Source organism: Mauremys reevesii, linkage group 10 (genome assembly GCF_016161935.1).
Source record: "Mauremys reevesii isolate NIE-2019 linkage group 10, ASM1616193v1, whole genome shotgun sequence".
Classification (NCBI taxonomy): Eukaryota; Metazoa; Chordata; order Testudines; family Geoemydidae; genus Mauremys; species Mauremys reevesii.
In genome coordinates, this window is record NC_052632.1 from 36,842,877 (window position 1) to 36,862,634 (window position 19,758).

General features: G+C 49.1%; 1 protein-coding gene across 8 annotated transcripts in view; it reads right to left on the minus strand.

The window, feature by feature from the left end:
- The window catches only part of LINGO1 (leucine rich repeat and Ig domain containing 1), a 487,413-nt gene that overhangs the window by 410,889 nt on the left and 56,766 nt on the right, over positions 1-19,758 (minus strand). For all 8 annotated transcript variants that reach the window (XR_005585646.1, XR_005585645.1, XM_039492410.1 and 5 more), the window contains one exon: positions 18,303-18,502. The gene's annotated coding sequence lies outside the window, so the exon portion shown is untranslated. The remainder of the gene's footprint in view (positions 1-18,302; positions 18,503-19,758) is intronic.

Sequence of the window (19,758 nt, forward strand, 5' to 3'; positions counted from 1 at the left end):
TCTTTACTATTATCGTTCCCCGGGCTAGCTAGACTAAAGCTAGTGTGCCTACACTTTCTACAATAATGCCTCCACTTGCAGTGTGAACCTACCCTGTGAGGCTTGCGCCTGTGCTAACAAATCTGTCCTGCCAAACGGTGCTCACAGGAGCTACGGCAGTCAGTTCAATATTAACTTTCTTGGGGATTAGGATTAGCCCTACACTCTTTGCTGCTGAATAGGGGGAATCTAGCTGAACATAAATCAGCAAGAATCATGCAGTGCTCTGGGCCAGAGGAGGGATTCTTTGATGAAGACTAAGTCACAGGACCTTCTTTTAAGATGAGGCTTACAGGTTCCTTCATGGGTTGAGCAACTCATATACATCCCCTGCATAGTTTTGTTTTTAGATTGTCAATTCCCTCCTCTCCAACAGAAACGGTCAGCACTTTACAGACAGAGACACATACACACGAAGTGGGGAGTGGAGCAGGAAAAAGACAAACAAATGTGCAGCATTTCCTATGGAGAGAGAGCGCCAACAACATCTGTTGTCAGATAAGAATGTATGCGCGCACACAGACATGATCGCAAGATGAGGCTCTAAAATATTTACAGCCCAAATATCAATCCTCATAAAGAGAGGCAACGGCTCAGACTCGGGGGGAGTGGGAGGGTGAGAGACGGGACGGAGTTGTTGGTAATGTCATAAACACACAGGCAATTTTATGTATCCCTGGAAACAGCCGAGGAATATGCAGCCTGACAGATGTGCACATGGGTAATATGGGCCTCATGGTTATGAGTATGAGGACATTGGGAGAAATAGATGAGCAGTAATTCAACATACATTGGGCTTGGAGGAGCCTCTGGGCATTGTAATGAATACGCAATAGAGACAGCGATGGACAGAAGGGTGGATAAGAAAATCTAGGCACAGCGTCAAATAAGGGGACACATTCCACATAAGAACAGCACTGACCTGACGGGGATAAATCCACAGAGACAGAATGTCCTGAATGTCTACCTGGGCAAACAGAGCAATGGGATAGTATGTACAATCTTAGTTTAGACAGGAAGGTTTCAGCCATGCTTCTGTTTTGCTGTGCAGTAACTAATTGGATCAGCATTTGCCAGGGAGGAGAGCTATAACACAGGGCAGGATTTGCATTAGAGCAGATGGCAGGCATGGGCTAGCACCATGCTCCTGACAGCATAGGACATAAAAGGGCAGGTGTCATTTACAAGTGCAAGAGACACATGCAGGAAAAACACAAGAGGCGGCTATTGCAGAGGCTCAGCAGAGCAGCAGTTAGCGATGGTTTAAATAAGACAGACAAAACATGGCACTAAAAAGATATGTCCCAACCATCACCTTTATCCCCTCTCTTGTATAGGGATCCCTCTCCACACTTCAGGACAGGAATGATCTCATCATAGGTGTCTACTAACACATTTGGGGTGCTACTGTATTAATAAATTCCAACCCAGGAAATAGATGGACAACCAGCCACAGCTGGCCTCAAGCTACCAGTCTCTCTGTTGGCCAACCCCCTTCCCACCCGTCCAAGAGTCGCTCCAAGGTGACACAGGCTCCTCCTGCCTCGGAAGGGGAGAGGTGATGAGGCCCAGGGTGAGGTGTTGGCTGTTGTGCCTTTCCGAGGGGCAGCACAGAGCTCTCAGCCCAAAGGAAAGTGGGAGAGTCTAAGGTGGCTTTGCTGCTTCTCCACACTGGGCTGCTCAGCAGGCCCCAGTGTAGCTTAAACAACCCTCTTCCTGTCTAGCTTCCAGTGTCCCCAGCCTGCCCTACTGGTGGCAGTGATGTATGTTGTTGCCCAGTCTGACTCACCCCCAGCACACCTCTATGCCATGGCTTGTGAAGGGATCCTCAAAAGGCAACCTCACAGGTATCTCCCACAGGGCCTTCTCTGGGTGGCGCTGGGGCTTTTAGGACTTTATGCTGCAACCATCGCTGGGGTGGGGGTGAGGCTCTCACCCCAAATGTTGGAAGCAGCCTGACCTCCAGCCCATGACCCACAGGTTTACTTTTGCACACAGACATTTCTGAGCCCATCAGTTTCCATGACTGAATTTTGCAAATTCAGATTTGATGGCTACCAGACATGTGTCTACATTAAACAATGGGCAAGAATAACTTCAGGCTCAGAACTTTTATGCTTAAAAAGATGCCCACAGTTTGATCCTAGCAGATCATTTTTAGATGCTTTTCTCTGGACTGAATTTTTCTGGGTTTTTTGGTTTACAGTGCAAGTGGCGGCCTCCAGGGCTACATGAATTGTAGATCCTCCTCTGGTGTAAATCAATAAGCTCCATCAATTTTAAGGATCTCATGCATTTGGGTGCAAACCCAGATCCAAGCCCCACAGAACACTGCAGCGCTCAAGAGATGGATCCAAATTCTGCTGCTCAGGTCCATTTCTACTCCAAAGGGTGTGAGATTCCTCTCATAGGGGATCCTAAAGAGGAGTGACTAGATCTCTTTAGGGAAAGGCCAAGGGGACTGAAAGGGAGGGAATTATAGGATACTGGACTGCGCACTCTTCACAATTTAACCCCTATGGGACTCATCAACTGATCCCCCTTTTAAACACTGTGGCCCTCCCACAGAGCGCACTCAGACCAGGGTCCCATCACAATTTAGAAGCTACACAGACTGGGCCTGGCAGACTTCAAAGGAAAACCCAGGGGCCTGCAAACAATAAATGGTGCTGGGAAACCTCTTCTCTCTTGGGTGTTCACTATTCTAAACTAATGCTGAGGCATGGCCAGGTGGCACTGTTCCCCTGAAGACACATGGCCCAAACCCTGTTTGCTGTACATTGACACAGCATTCCACTGAAGTCAGAGCTAAGTTGATTTGTAGCAGCTGAGGATCTGACCTACAGTCTTTAAACTCGGCTTCCCTTAGCATTTGGGTGATCATGAGATACCCCCAGCTGCTTTTTGTAAAACAATGGTCGTCCACTCTGGTGTCACAGGGGAATCCATCCCATCTCTTTCAAGCTACCCCTGCAGTTTCCTGGGGAGGAGTCCTTCACTTCTAAACCCTGATGCATCTTTCTGGTGAAAACCAATTGATCCTGCATGTACGCACACACCCAGCCTCTAACCGTTCTCAACCTTTCCTGACTACTGTACCTCTTTCAGGAGCCTGATTTGTCTTGTGTAGCCCCAAATTTTACCTCACTTAAAAACTACTTGTTTACCAAATCAGATATAAAAATGCAAAAATGTCACAGCACACTATTACTGAAAAATTGCTTCCTTTCTCATTTTTACCATATAACTATAAAATAAATCAATTGGAATATAAATATTGTCCTTATATTTCAGTGTACAGTATATAGAGTAGAATAAACAAGCCATTGTCTGTACAAAATTTTAGTTTGTGCTGCCTTCACTAGTGCTTTTTATGTAGCCTGTTGTAAAACTAGGCAAATATCTAAATGAGCTGATGTACCCCCTGGAAGACCTCTGCATAACCCCAGGGGTACAAGTACCCCTGGTGGAGAACCACTGCTCTAAAGCACTTTGGGACTTTCTGGATGAAGTGGGCTACACATATAAGGTTTTGTATTACTACAGAAGGGGTTAATGGCAATATTAGAAGCATAAATCTGACCCAGGGCACCTGCCACAGACGTGCAGGTTGGAAACCATTCATTACTTTAGATGATCCTCGGAGCTCTCACACACTCTGTTCAGAATGACTCTGTATCCCTAAGCCCATTTTCCTTGGATAAACCTCTTTGCTGCCTCTCGGAAGAAGCAAGATGAGAGAGAGAGAGAGAGAGAGAGAGAGAGAGAGAGAGAGTGTGTGTGTGTGTGTGTGTGTGTGTGTGTGTGTTCCTACTGTTCTGTTAATTGGTAAGAAAGAAAATGCATCTGATTGGAAAGAGGATAATTCCTCCCATTATCCAGGATTAAGAGGGGAAAAATGATATTAACGGGTACGATTATTCTCAGGAAAAATCTATTTATTGTCGTAAAGGTAAATCTAACTTGAATTAAGATACATGGGGCTCCACTATCGATTAGTTTATTAAATAAACAAACAATCTGTGATGTTTCTTTTCTGTTGTTCTTAGGGGTTATGAATTATTCTCACTATTAACTAATAATTTATCATGACACCCAACTGCAGCTTTTCCCTGCTCATGTTCTGGGAGCTTTCCTCATTTATCATGGATTATTACAGGACTTCATTAGGTTAAATTAATATAGAGCTTAGCAGGCTCTTGTTTATTAGTTAAACATTTCATGTTTCTTATAAATTAATCTCAGTGTCTTCAGGTTCTCACTCCGAGCAGACGTCGATTTAATTAACTGGCATTTATTCTTAGCAACAGATTGCAATTCCATTGCTCACAGTGAGTTGCAGCCTCCTCTACGAGTAATTCCGTTGAAATCAATGGGACTAATTGCAGGCTAAGGTGGTATTCAGTATCTGACCCTTAATGATCAAGCTGGAGTGATCAGAATAAAGTGAGTTGCCATGGAGTCACAGGAGGGTTTGACAGTGAAATAAAAAATTTGGGAAATTTTTGCCTCTAGGAATAAAAATGGAAGCATGGTCAGAGCACACACCAAGGAGAATTTAACCTGCATTTCCACTGCTTTGAACCACTGAGAAGGTGGGTAGATACAGGAGCTATGTTGGAAAGGAAAAGGATACTGGAGAATGTGAAGGAAGAGAGAAGGAAAGACTGGAAAGCAATAGAAAGAGGGCGAGAGATGGAGCAGTAGTAGTGATACAGGGGGAGAGGAACCCATTGCAGGGAAAGAGATCCCATTACTGTATCCCTTGCAAATGGGGTCATGTTACTCAATGCTCCTCCTTTTGGGATCTCAGTTCCACACCATGGGATTGGGTGATTGAAGGATACAGCATGCTATCAAGGCTGGAATTTGGCCAGAACACTGGCACTAGCAATCCTATTTCTTCTGGAAAGTGCTGTGGAAACTTTAATGCCCATAAGTGGTCAGGACAGACCTCGTGGAGGAAGGATGGGCTAACTGGGACTCGTGAGACATGGGTTCCATTCCCTGCCCTGCCACACACGTCCTGAGTGCCCCTGGGCAAGTCTCTAGTCAGCTCCCCATCTGTCTGAAGAGCCCATGGCACAAGGTACCAGTGAGCAGACATTAATCTCTTCAGATCAGACTAGCTGACCAAGACACACGACCCAGCCCAGCAAGACAAAGGAAGGAGAGGGGAAGCTGGCAGCAGCATCCGAACACCAGCCTTCTGAAAGCGTACAAAGAGACCGCTGCCTCCTTTAGGTACGTCCTATGGGGGCATATTCACAATCATCACCGGCATTTGCTTGATGCCTACTGGAAGGATTTCATTGTGCCATCAATATAATAGTCACAGAAGCATTGTGTTCATTACAAAATCTGGGTAATAACCAGAAAGCTCACACATTCATCAGGGATGGTGTGAATGATTATTCCTTTAAGGATGGCCAGAAACCTTTTATTATAATGGATGGAGGAAGGGGCACTGTTCTTGAGGAACTGAAACAGTCAGACATGCACTCAGTTACCTAACTCTCCCTTTCTTTCGGCTGAAGGAAAGACAGTGCAAGGATAAATGACCATCACTAGGACTGGATTACCTAGAGCAGAAGAAATAGACAGACTATTCTATTCAAGGAGGACAGCCTATTGTACAGAGAACACGACAAAGGCTTACTGCCACACTTATAAAAATCCCTGACGCTCTAAGATAACGAAGCAGAAAAACTGATAATGAGGTGCCTCTTTCCAAAAATGCTGAGTTTCCAGTAGAAGTCTTAAATTACACTCTGTATGTGATAGGTAAAAACCCCTGAATAATGTTGTGTAATGGCGACAAATTCAAATGCCCAAAAGTCACAATAATGAGTTACTTCTCACAGCAACTTTAACTTACCCACATTTCCCAGAGAGAGCTTTTCTCACTAATTAGACTCTTAGTGGTAACCTACATACAAAACAGTGGAGCCATTTCTGAACCTGCTCATGCCGAGTTGACACTGGTGTAAAAACTGTTGACTCCAGTTGGCTTGCAGTGCTGAGAGAGCACAATTGGGCCCCATTCTTACAATTTGTGAGTTACCACATGAACCTTAATTCATCCCTTCCCTTCCTGACTCATTTGCGGTCAGGTCTGCAGTATTACTGTTACATCAACAGTTTTTTTGCATTTAATTTCCATTAGAAAAGAAGGAAGAATCTTCCTATTTAAATCATCTCAGGATCTTCCCTTTCTTGGCCCTATCCCTGCTAACCCCGAGGTACTCCCCAACTGAATTATACCTAATATTAGAGCTCACTCATTAGCTGTTTGCAGTGATGCATAAAATAACCCACCTGTTTACAAGATACCCCATAAGTCCAGCTGTCATGCACTCCCCCGCCCACCCACCAACTCCAAGCTTCTGCACCTCTAAAGGAGAGCAGATATGCAGGAGGGAAAAAAGCACAAGCATCTCTGTGTGTAGATTTGTGTCTCCAGCTGTGGAAGTCTGATGGGGGTTAGCAGCCAATGGGAGAGGCATTTATTGCATGTTCCAGCTTCACCTGGAAGGATGAGAGTGACATCTCCCTTCCACAGGAGCTTTGTGAAACTCCAGCAGCACAAATTAGGAGGAAAGCCAGCGTTCACCAGCCACACAGGAATTTCCCCTCCAGAGGGGAAATCCTCAAGGGGTGTTGCCATCCCATGTCACAATCTCCCCTGGTATAGAGGATGTAGCTGGAACACCTCTGTGCTCTGGATGTTCTCTGCTGCTAAAATGTCCCCTTGAGGCCATAAGTGGCTGAGCAAAGGTTGGAGCAGCCCTGAAGCATCTCTAATTTCCATCAGGGGTGAGACCATCCCCACATGCCAAGGTGCTGCAGAGGTGGCACAGAGCCACCTTGTGTCCCTCCCTTCCTGAGCTGTGTGGTCCTGAGGTTCATGTCCACGCCAGATCTCTGCTAAGGCTCTTTACCACTTTGTCCAAGTTGTCTCACTCCATCTATCACCCGCCATCCCAAACACACACACCATGCGACTCATCCTAATTAGTGTTCCAAACACACATGCCCCATGCTCAAGAAGAGTTGCTCGTGAAGTCAGTTGACCTTTAGAAGAGGCCAGTCTCTCAGAATTCAATTTATTTACTGGAGCACTGGCAGCAGTCTGATTTGAAAAGTAGGACAAGAAAATAAAAGGAAAGCAGAGAAAGGGGGAGAAAAAGACACACAGGTGCAGTCTATATAAAACACACACAAAGCACACAAGCAGAGGACAGCAAACCCATTAATCGCTCCAGTCACCTTGAATGACCTTGAGATTCTAGGGCACGCTGCAGTATTATTAAAAGAAAGGACGAAGGGAAGAAAAAACAACAAAGAAATAAAACAAAAGGGAGCACGTATGGCAGCTTACTGCACGCAACGGACTCTGGCACTGCAGAAGCAGGCTGGACAGGTCATGCCAGAGCAGTGGCAGGGCAGGTGTGTCATCATTTGGGGACCAGGGGATGTGGGAATACAGCCAGCTAAGTTCAGGCAGCGTGGCCCAGGCGATAGAGCAATAGCCTGGGCTCTATTCCTGATTCTGCCACTGGCCTGCCGGGCCACCTTGGGCACTGGGTTCAGTTCTCTGGCCTGTGTTCTGCAGGAGGTCAGACTAGATGATCATAAGGATCCCCTGTAGCCTTAACATCAGTGAGTAGGGCCCTACCAAATTCACAGTCCATTTCACGGTCATAGGAGTTTTAAAATGATACATTTCATGATTTCAGCTATTTAAATCTGAAATGTCATGGTGTAGGGATCCTGTCATTGCAGGGATCCTGACCTAAAAGGGAGTTGGGGGGGCTTGATAGGTTATTGTATGGGGGGGGGGTTGTGGTATTGCTACTCTTACTTCTGTGCTGCTGCTGGCAGTGGCGCTGCCGTCAGAGCCTTCAGAGCCGAGCAGCTGGAGAGTGGCGGCTGCTGGCTGGGAGCCCAGCTCTGAAGGCAGAATGGCTGGCAGCAGCAGCGCAGAAGTAAGGGTAGCATAATATGGTACGCCGCCCAGCTCTGAAGTCAGCACAGAAGTAAGGATGGCTATACCATGATCCCCTAACATAACCTTGTGACCCCCCTGCAAATCCCTTTTGGGTCAGGATCCCCAGTTTGAGAAACACGGGGCTCCCATCCATGAAATCTGTATAGTATGGGGTAAAAGCACATAAAGACCAGATTTCATGGGGGGATACCAGATTTCATGGTCTGTGACGCACTTTTCATGCCCGTGAATTTGGTAGGGCCCTATCAATGAGGCTACCTACATACCATAGCTAATTGATGTCATATGGTCCCCTCAGCCATACCGCTCTCCAGTTCAAATGCTCTGTGGGCATACATGGGCACAGCTCCTTTGATTCCAGTGCAGTTTCATCTTTTTACACCATCAAGTGTCCTTCCCACCTCTCTCTTGCTTCTCCCACATGGCTTTTGTATGAGGTTTTGCTCCCTCTCCTCACTTTTCATGCCACCCCCTGGGTTCAACACGCACTGCTTACTCTGGCTAGGGCACCATGCTGACCCGCTCTATGTCCCAGAATTCAGTGCAGGCTGAGAGGCAGGCTGTAGCCTACAACTCTGAACAGGAAAAACCTCAGCTGGAGAGCTTGGGTGTGTCCGTAGCTCTTGCAGGAGGGCTCAGCACAGCACAGCCAGCTGGGAGGTCTCTCTGCCAGCTCCCAGAGGCACAGACCAAAGCCCTATGGCTGCAGGGAGCAGGCCGAGCAGCCATCACAGCAGTCTGTTCAAGGACAACATGCCTGGTTTGGAGTTTACGAAACCTTCAAGATGGAGACGTTTTTGGGAAGTGGAACTTCCTGTCAGACAAAATGCATATCCAGTTGCAAGGGGTGTGTGAAAAGCCACCGGCCACCTGGTGCTGGTGTATCAAGCATAGGGCTAAGCACTAGGTGGTCCAGATTTTACATGTGGTTTGAACTCCTACTAACAGGGTGGGTCAACAGAAGGGCCCTACCTCCCCTCTTACACTCCCTTTTTACCAATGGGGAAACTGAGGCTCAGAGAGGGCAAGTGCACTGTCCCCATTCCCAAAATAGAGAACCAGAATTAGAACACAGATCTTATTTACAACACCTCATCTTAACCCCCTAGACAAGTTACATAAGCCCCTCAGTGCCTCGGTTTACCCATCGGTAAAATGGCCTTGTAGAGAAAGTAAGGAACAGGCATCTTCCAAACAGGCTGTATTCTCCTTGGAACTCTGAAGTCTGTCCTGAATGCCCTGTATGATGCCATGGGCCACATGGGAACTGAAGTGACTGCAGCTCCTGGGGCCAAGCTGTGATGCAGGGAGGGTTCAGAGGCTGAGCAGAACAATGCAAGAGGCACGCAGAACTTCACAGGTTCAAGCCTCTAGTGTGTCTACTGGCTTCATGTGAATGAGGCTGAACACTACTGCCAGATGCATGCTACAGAAAACCCTGCTTACAAGACCCCTTCTTCCTTCTGTCAAGTATCACCATCAGGTAACCAGTGGCCCTTGACTGCATGGATCTCCATTTGCTTGAGCCTGATAATAAACAGCATTGCTAGGATCTTGGTCATCCGAGCACTTTGTCAGCCAGGCCATGCATTTCAGCAAGCACCTGCAGTGGTGAGAGTCGGGGGGAAGAAAGGCTTTGTCCTCTATAATCTACCTGCCCAGATCCACTTTGATCTGGAGGGAGTCACCTCAGACAGCTGGTTGGAGCTAAAATGTCAGCTGAGCAATCAGCCCGGCTCCACTCCCCCTCTCCCAGCTCCCAGGATCAGCATTTACCAGTTTCATTTGCTAGATGTAAAACATCTCCACAGTGAATGCAACCCTGGTGATGAAATCCCGCCCCAGACACGCACACTGCACCAGCCAAGAGAACAAAGACAGGCTGAGGCTGTCAAATGAGAAATTTCTCAAAGCAGGGAAGAGAAGCGCTCCGACGAATAGAATATCACAGTCTCCCCTCCATCACAACAGCCCAGCTCTCCTCCTCCTCTTCTCTTTCCAAGCTCCTCTGCCACTTGTTGCCTCAGTCCCTCCATTCCCCTGAATAGAAAAAACTTTTATTATTCAGAAGAGTCTCTTGATTTAGAAAGTCCCCCCAAGGCATGTTACAAATAAAAATCCTTTAATTGGGAAGTTGTTTTCTTTTTAACCCCAACTTAAAAATGTCTGGGGAGAATTGAGTAATATATTCTGCTGGAGTTTTTTCAGATTTTTTTTTAATTTACCCCCACCCACCCACCCACACAGCTTCCCCCCTCAACACTTTGAACTCCTGCCAAAGAAAGCTGTCACATTATTCACAATTTAACAGTTCTTTGACACTAGCTACAAAACATCCAAGCTCAACAAGGCCCCAATATACAGCCAGGGTCAGCTGGGAGTTCCTTCCTGATGTATCACTCTCCCCTTCAGCACCTCTTGTTTGGAGAGGCTGGGGATGCAGCCCCAGTCCAGTGCTCTCTCCACTTGGCTAGACTGCCTCCTCCTACAACAAGAAGCTGGGGGCTGCCAGAGCTCGGAATCCCCTCGTACCTAGCACTGCTGTACCATTCCCTGCTGGGAAAGGCTGGAGCTGCTGTCAGCTGGAGACTCCTTTACAGCCAGTAAGTGCGTCACCTTTCCCTATAGTTTAAGGGGTATCTGATTTCACACCATATTGTACCATTTCATACTGGCCAGATCACTACATTGTGTTTGGTGAGGCAATGCTCCATACATGCTCCAGCTCAGGTCTGTGTGTGCTAGCTGGCTTTCTAGCTGCAATCCTGTGCATGCTAGTGTTTGCATACAGATTTATTATCAGCCTCTGAAACATTTAAAAAAAAAACCCCACAACCCTTTGCAAGCAAGTTTCTAGTCTTTGCTTTGGGATTTTGGGCGAGAGAGACAGACAGGGAAGTGATAAAGGAGATACGGGATCTCAGCAAATCACGGGTACATCAGAACCAGTAGCTTTAAGATACTGGCTTTGCTGCTAGATCAATTCTCTTTTAGTTGTGTGTATGACAACAGTGACAGCCACCGTTTAATCTGAGGGCTGTAGTCCCTATGGACACCGCAGGGGTCTAACATGTCCAGGCTGGGTTGCTGATTTAAAACCTCATCCCCACTGGGGAATGCAAAAGCGGTTGTGACAACTACTGTGTTACCAAGATCACTTCCAAAGCCAAGGGCATCAGATTCACACTACCCCCTGAGGAACTGGAGGAGTATGGATTTCAGATCCACTAGGACTCTGCCTAGACCCCAGGGAGGGCCCCCAAATCCTCTTAGCTCAGTCTCTTAACACTCACCTAAGTAACAACGCAATCAGCTGACACTATTGTAAATATGCCAAGCTGTGTCTATATAGGTGTGGAGGGGCATTTCCAAGTGTGTTTAAATTAGCTCAGTTGAGCTAACCTAATGGACAGGATCCCACACCAATCCTAGGAGAGCAAGGAGAATTTGCTGCCCTCTACTGGTGGTTCATACCAGACGTTTGAGAGTTTGCTACAGTATTCCAACTAGTCTTTTAGCTCCACTGTCAAAGGTCGCAGGTTGAAGTCCCAATGATGGCCCAGTTACAGCTCCAAGGTGGTTCACAGAGGGACAGTGAGTCACTTTAAATCAGAGCTTTGTCTGAGGTTGTAGATCATAGCATGATTCAGACATGGTCTGGAACATGCTTTGCAAAACCCCGTGCTGAGGTATGAACCCAGCTGCCTGATTTTAAGTGAGTTAGAATCATTAAGCCAATTTCAAAAAGGCAGCATGGATAGGCCTCGAAAATGGCACAGTAGCTGGTGAGGTGACTCCCACGGCTCTGCATTGAGGAGCTGGACTATTTCAGCCTTCATTTGAGAAGGTATTTCTCATCAATGCCCTTGAACTCAACACTCAACATTCCACATGGCCCACCTCCCATCAGACACTCACCCCAGCCAGGATGAGATAGGATTGGCGAGTTCAGGGGAGACGGAGATCACTGACGAGGAGGCAGCTCCAGCACTAGGGAACTGTTTATTTTGCACTGTGAGACTGTGCTTAAGATGTAATTTATTTCCTGGGAGTGCTCATTAGTCCTGATTGTGCAGCAAAAACCACAGCCGAGTCCTATTGAATGAAAGCACCAAGTGCACACACACAAAAAGGACAAACCCAGAAATAAATCAAAGTTGCTCCTAATGCTGGGATCTCACATACCAGCTTTTTACCTCTAATCTGATTTCTCCCCCATCCCTCAGCAATCTGAAGTCTTTTCCACTTGTCCAAACTACCGTCCATTTATCTAAGGTATTTATCTGGTCCCCATTCCCGCAGCCTCAGAGTGGCTCATAATCTCTAGTGTATTTACCGTCTCGTACCCCAGGGAGATAGGGCAGCGCTAGTCTCCCCACTATATGGATGGAGAGAGGCTCAAGGTCACAGAGAGTCTGATAGAGTTGAACTCTGCTGTGCTCTCAGGCTCTGGAAACAGTCTCATCCTGACTCCTGGACTTATGGAGCTGGGCTCACACCAAAATCCCCAGATGGAGACACCCCTTTTGGGGACATTTTGATCCAGCCCCAAACTCTGGGGCTCTGACCCTCACTTGTAGCTCCTTATGAAGGCACAATTCCTGACCTGCATTACAGGGCATAGGACCCTAGAAGAATGCATTGAAGGTGTGTGATAAGTCACCTCCCCAGGTGTTATTTAGGGTCCTCTTTCCTTGCTGTTTCTCTCCAGTCCCTTTGTCAGATCTTCCCCTCTTTAAATCTTTTCATTTTTCCATTCTCCATCTTTTATCTGAAGCCTTCTCCCCCACCACCCGCTTTCCACCTCCCCCCGTTTTCCTCTTCCGCTCCAGTCCATCTCTGAGCAACATGCGACTGAATGTGTGCAGATGGACAGACATCTACTGAAAAAGAACCCACCTCAGCCGTCCCTAGACTCCAGGAGAAGGCCAGCGTCCAGCTGCCACTCAGGGCAGCTAATGGGAAGGATTCCAATTGATCAGCCACAGTGATTTAGCAGTTAATAAATGTTAAAAGCAGGTCTATAAATCACACACACAGGAAGTGACCTGGACAGGGGCTTAACGAGTTAGCAAAGGGTTTAATTTAAAAGCTATTTGGCTGGAAGGTGCAATGCAGAAGAGTCAAATAACTCTTAAAAAAACAGCCTCGTCACAGAGAAAGGGGAAGAGGTAGAAGTGGACTGCTGGGGAAGGCCAGACCTGGAGAAACTGTGATCCCCAGGCTGTCTGCAGACAGACAATCCTGGGAAATGCCAGGCTTTGATGGGCAGTCAGCTCACCCCCACTCACCCCGGCCGCCAATCCCCCTCAGACAGGACAGGCCTGGAGGCAGGGCCGGTGCAAGGATGTTTCGCGCCCTAGGCAAAACTTCCATCTTGCACCCCCACCCCCCACCCTGAGGCGCCCCCTTTGCGGCAGCTCCCTACCCCCCACCCTCAGGCACCCCCCCGCCCCAGCTCACCCCTGCTCCGCGCACGAGCACACTGAGCATGCCGTGGCTGCTTCACTTCTCCCGTCTCCCAGGCTTGCGGCGCCAATCAGCTTAGGCGCGGAAAGCCTGGGAGGCGGGAGAAGTGAAGCAGCCACGGAGTGCTCAGGGAGGAGGCGGGGCAGGGGTGAGCTGGTGCAGGGAGTTCCCCTGCGTGCCACCCCCCCCCTTACTTGCTGCAGGTGGCCCTCCCCACACTCTCCTGCCCCAGCTCCCTCCACCTAAATGCCAGCGGCGACCGGGGTGGCCGAAGATCCGGCCGCCGCGATCGCTGCAGAAGAAAATGGCGCCCCCCAAATTCTAGCGCCCTAGGCAACCACCTAGGTTGCCTAAATGGTTGCACCGGCCCTGCCTGGAGGACCCCTGATCTCCCACCAGGGTTTCTGGGCATGTTCAGAGACGAGATGAGTTCCCAGACTTTGCACTGAACTGCCCTCACCGTCCACCTGATGGCCAGGAGGGGCTGGGCCTGGAGGAACTGAGAATCCTTTCTCCTGTATCAGCCCAGGCCAGAACAGCTGATGGCGATTCTTGCTGGGACAGTGTAGCAGTGGCAGAGCTGAGACCTCGTTCTTCCCAAAACTCACACACATGGGTGGCTCTGCCTCTGACCTGTTGAGCAGGGCCGCCGGGGGGGGGAGTGGGAGGGGGTAAGTGGAGCAATTTTCCCCAGGCCCCACAGGGGCCCCACGAGCCCTGGCCCGGCGGTGGTCCGGGTCTTCGGCAGCATTTCGGCGGCAGGGGGCCCTTCAGTGCTGCCAAAGACACAGAGCGACTGAAGGGCCCCCCCCGCCGCTGAAATGCTGCCGAAGACCCGGACCATCGCCGGGTGAGTACAAGTGCCACAGCTCCCCCACTTTGCCCCAGGCCCCCTGAATCCTGCTGTTGAGTGACTGTGGGCAAGTCATTCCACCTCTCCCTGCCTCTGCTTCCCAGCTTGTCTATTCTGAGGTAAGGACGGTCTCTCACAATGTGCTGGTACAGCACTTAGCACAATGCCCTCAGTCGAAGCCTAGCCAGCACTGCAATCCATACAATAAATAATAATCCTGATCCCGCATCCTTCTTACACCCGTCCTGTTTACATGTAAAAAAGGTACCATGTGCCTCATCTGAAACTAGATTTAACCTGTGAACTTTCTCCCTTGTTTTCCTGGTTCTGTGGTGCACCCCTTATCTCTTTGCGCTGAACACATGCATTCCACAGACGAAGGGGTGCAAAGGCACCTCCTAGCTTTGTACCAGGGTAGAACAATCCTATGTCTCGTCCTTCTCCTTTAGGACATTCCAGTACTGGCCTGCGAGAAAACCTCCCTCCCTGTTGCTATGGTAAGACATCCATATGTCCTGATCCTGGCAGTTTTCTTATCTACTTAAGCCAAAGTTTACTTCAGCTAATCCAAGGGGTCATGGGATATTGGACCTGGGTGAACAGAATTGTGGGGAGAGTATAGTACTACATTCAGTTAATTTTTCTTCCCAACGTTTCCAGTAATACTATGCCGAGCAGATATGTATTGGCTAGCAGCAGGGGATAAGCTGTATACTTTGCAGGGATTTTATCCCATGTTTATTCCATGGCCCCCACTGTCCCACTGCACAAGCTCATGAAGCACTTTTCCCAAATCCCCTCTCTATGCATGACAGATCTGGAGCTGTAAGTTAGTCATCATCTGCCTTAACACAGAAATCAAAGGTGATTTTGCAGCTTCCACACAGAGATATATTCAGATACTGTCTCTGTAACATGTGTGTGGACATTAATAAACCCTCAGAGAGGGACTGGACATGGAAGTGGATAACTAGACTATCCAGATTTAGGATTGTTAATGTGACCAGAGTTTTTGGAAGGAATATAAATAATACATCCCGCTTCACAGTTTAATCCAGTCCCTAACTACAAGGGGTTAGGCGAGACCTTCCCGGGGGTAGACCATCCCACATCTGCCAACAGAGGAAGGTGCACAAAACCCTGCTGAAATATGTGGTGCTGGCTACTGCTTGAGACAGGATGCTGCACGAGGTGGACCGAGGGTGTGATCCAGTCCAGTAATCCCTATGTTTCTAACCACCCACGGGTCATACACACACACATACACCGCTGTCGAAAGCTTTCCTCCCGGTCTGCCTCTTGGGGCCTGTTTCTCCACTGCCTTGCAGCTGGTGTCATCACTTCCTCCTGGGAGGAGCTTCCACGCAGCCTGTCTGGGGAACTCTCTGCTGCTTTGTACTGTTGCAAGCGATGACATAAGGGGCTCAGCCGTGGAGAATCACACTCTCAGTTAGAAGGTAGCAGCTTCAGGCTCCCCACAACACCAGACCCAGAGAAGCTCCCCTTCATGCGCCCCCCTACAGTGCACCCTGCAAGAGCACACACGGCCCAGCATCAAACCAAGGCAGCTCAACAGCACACAGTAACTGCTGGGCTGCCCAGGGTGTGGCTGGGTGCATCTGCTCCGCCATCCCTCAGAACAAGCAGCTGGGCTGAGCTATAAATGCACTGGGCACCCTGGCTGCACTGTGACGGATGGGCACTAGGGAGAAAAAAAAGGGGGTGTTCTTAACTCTAGGTAAAATCCTAGTGAAGATGGCAATTTGCACACAAGTTACCAAGTCGAGTTAGAAGAGTAGGTTGCCCTATAGGCTAACAACCATCTATCGCAGGAAAATAGTCTTTATCCAGTATTTGGTCCTGCCATGAGGGCAGGGGACTTGACTCGATGACCTCTCAAGGTCCTTTCCAGCCCTACAATCTATGAATCTCAACCTGCTAAGTATTGTTAACTGCCTGGATTTTGCCTTGAGTTAAGAACACCCCTTTTTCCTCATGAAGACAAGGCATTAGCACCCCAAAAGTGCATCCAAGCAGCCCCTCTAAAATCTACCCAGTGCAGAGGACAAACAGGAGGAACTGAAAGCATGTGAGAGAGTAGAGAAATGGTTAGAGAGAGAAGGAGCACATGGGAGCACCCTGTGCTTTAATGATGGGGCATGTGTCCCTTTGCTAGGAGAACAACACGGCTAATCTCCAGACAATGCCAGGGTAATGCTCTCCATCTATTCCAGCTGCACTGCACCCCCAGCCCACCTCCAGCTGAAAGCTTCTTCCTACGCCCTCCAGGCCTCTGCTGGGGGAGAGAAAGCTGGGCCCATTCTGGGAACTCTCAAGGGCTTTATTGAGACAAATTGCAGAAAATTATATCGAAAGCACCTCAGTGGAGCTGAACCAATCACAACAATTCAGTTCTCCCCAGCCCCAGCCCAGCCTCATTAGGGTCTAATGAGGAGGGAGATTGCTGTGGTGGAAGCACCACTACATACACAAAGAGGGATGCAGGAACATTTGAGTCCAAGTGGCTTATGCTTCATTCTGTCCTAACCCAGCTGCCGCTTATTGTTAACCCTTTCTGTACCAGCATGGCCACCTGCAGGAAGCCGGGGCAGGGGACCTGTATTGTCAAGTTGTTCATGGGGGCTGGACTGGGTGCACTGGTTCATCATCATAAGGCTGCTGAACCCCATTTCTTATTGGGAAGCAGTATAGTCTAGCAGACGGCACTAGCGCAGGACTCGGAAGGTCTGCGTTGCATTCCTGCCTTTGCCACTCCTCCGCTGCGTGATCACATGCAAGTTACTTCACCTTCCCATGGGGATTTGAAAGGTGTCACTAATTTTATGGAAGGGCTAATCCTGTGGTTTTAATTTGTATCTGTTCTCTGAAGTTGTGTCATTTTTCGCCTTTTATTTATTTATTGTATTCCCTGCAATGGCCCATGGCTAGGGCGCTATAGTAACAAACTTCAGACTTAAGCACTTCACTTTTCCCTGTGCCCGTTTCCCCACCCACTTTTCATCTGTCTTGTCTAGAGGGCAGGGGCTCTCTCTTACTAGGTGTATGTACAGCACCTAGCACAATCTGGGTTGGGCCTCTTGGTGCTCCCAGAATAGAAAATCCTCCTCCTCAGGTTGCTCACAGGAGTGTACCTGAGCATTCTGGTTTTTTACTGCAGGGCTGTACATGAGGGTTGGGCTTACCACACTCAGGGGCGGCTCTAGGCATTTTGCTGCCCCAAGCACGGCAGGCAGGCTGCCTTCGGTGGCACGCCTGCGGGAGGTCCGCCGAAGCCGCGGGACCAGCAGACCCTCCGCAGGCAAGCCGCCGAAGGCAGCCTGCCTGCCACCCTCGCGGCGCCGGCAGAGCACCCCCTGCGGCTTGCCGCCCCAAGCACGCGCTTGGCGTGCTGGGGCCTGGAGCCGCCCCTGACCACACTGGTCTGTTACTGCAGGCTTGCTCAGAGCCAGGCTGTTCCCTTCCCACTCACCATGATTTTGCATCATTTTATGACCAAAGGATAGTCTAAAAGGCGCACAAATATAAGCACTGGCCTGGACTTTGCAGACAGAGAAGATGGGTTAAAATGGAGGCCTTTCTGTTCTGATTCTACCCCTTCAAAAAGCAAAGCAGAGAGGGAATTCCTGCATTGCTCACAGAAGATTTCCCCCATCTACACACGTCCTACTCCCCTCTATGATCCCTTGCAAGTCCTGGATGGTGCAGCCATTGGCCAACACATCACAGAGCAGTAGGCACACATGCCCAACCTTGCCACCATCTGTCATTGAAGTGCAAGGACTCAAACTCCCGCCTAGATGAGGCGAGGGATGTGACATGACACAAGGCAACCAAGAAGCAAATGGCCCTCAGATGGGGAACAACAGGGAGGCCTGTTTGCCAAGGAAAGAGAATGAATATGGGTCTTACCTTGGGAGAGCCCCAAGAGACCCTGGGTGGGGCTACAGGAGGCTGCAGCCTTTGGTCTTTTCCTGGTGGTGGGCTCCTTTCAGCAAGGCTCTTCTTGGCACAGCAGGGTCCTCTATAAGTGCTGAAGTCCTGAGGATGAGGGGCTGCTCCTTTGGCTCTCCAGATGTTGAGAACAGCTCATGGCCCTCAGGCGCAGCAGACTGAAGTGAGAAAGGAAACACAAAATTTAGCAGCACAATCTGAGCAACATGAACTAATGGTCATGGGGACTTCCTCAGTGCTCATGCTGGACAAATGTGATCATCTCCCCAGCTCAGTTAAGGCAGAGGGAGGTCAGAAACACACACACACACACACACACACACACACACACACCAGCAGGACTGCTTCCCTAGGCAAACTGGCAGCCATCTCAGCTCCTCCCCACCTGTAAGGTGCGACAGGCCAATATACAGCATTTAGCTGTCCCTAGTATTATTGGCGCCCTGGGTGATCACCCCTTTCCTGGCACGGGACAGCCAGCACCCTTTGTAGATGCACTACAAACCCACATTCACATACCATCGCTTGTACATGCACAGAAGTCAGCCCAACACCCACATACAAACTGGCCTGTTAAGTTAGGAGACCAGTTTTTGTGTACTTCACCTCCCAGTATACAAAGTCTGCCTGCGAAGGGGCAGGGCTGTGAGGAGATTCAAGATGGAAGCTCCTGCGGGATGAGACGGTCACTTAACCTGAGCTAGATTCTCCGTAGACGTTGTTTAGTGGCTATGGGGGGGAAAAGCCTCCGGTCAGCTAATCAGAGCAGTGTGTGTGTGTGTGTGTGTGTATGTGTATATATATATCCAAGTGGCTCAGCAGTACAACACCCGCAGGAAGTTGGCAAGTTGCACCCAGGGTGACTGTCCTGCTCACCCGCCCCTAGAACTGGCTCTGGGAGCAGCCAGGATGGATTTGTGAGGGACACTAACGTTGTAACCCATTAACACTGACAGCCATGCTCTGGAGAAGGCAGCCTGGGGTACCTCTTCAGGTTTAATGGTCCAGTCATTTAAAACAAACACAGTCCAGCTCCTGGCTAGGGAGATTAACTACCTCCTTCTTCAGAGATACTATTGACAGGCTCTGACAGGCAGGGAAGATATAAGGACATTGCACAATGGCTGTTTGATGGCCTATCTGCAATAAACTGGAGGTCACAGCCCAGTTCCTTGTGGACGGGTAGTTGCATCACAGAAACTGCAGTGCAGCCAGGAGCTCCTTCCACAACTGTTTCATCCATGTCATGGTTTACAGAGAATGTGGCTGGTGACATTAGGCAGCCCAAGTTTTGTTTAGTTGGTCTGGCAGCTGCAGAGCCAGAGAGGAGCACCGGGTCTGCCCATGGCCAGTACCCTCAAGAAGGAATCCTCAGTGTTGACCCCGTTCATTGTATTTGTTTTTCTTAAAGCCC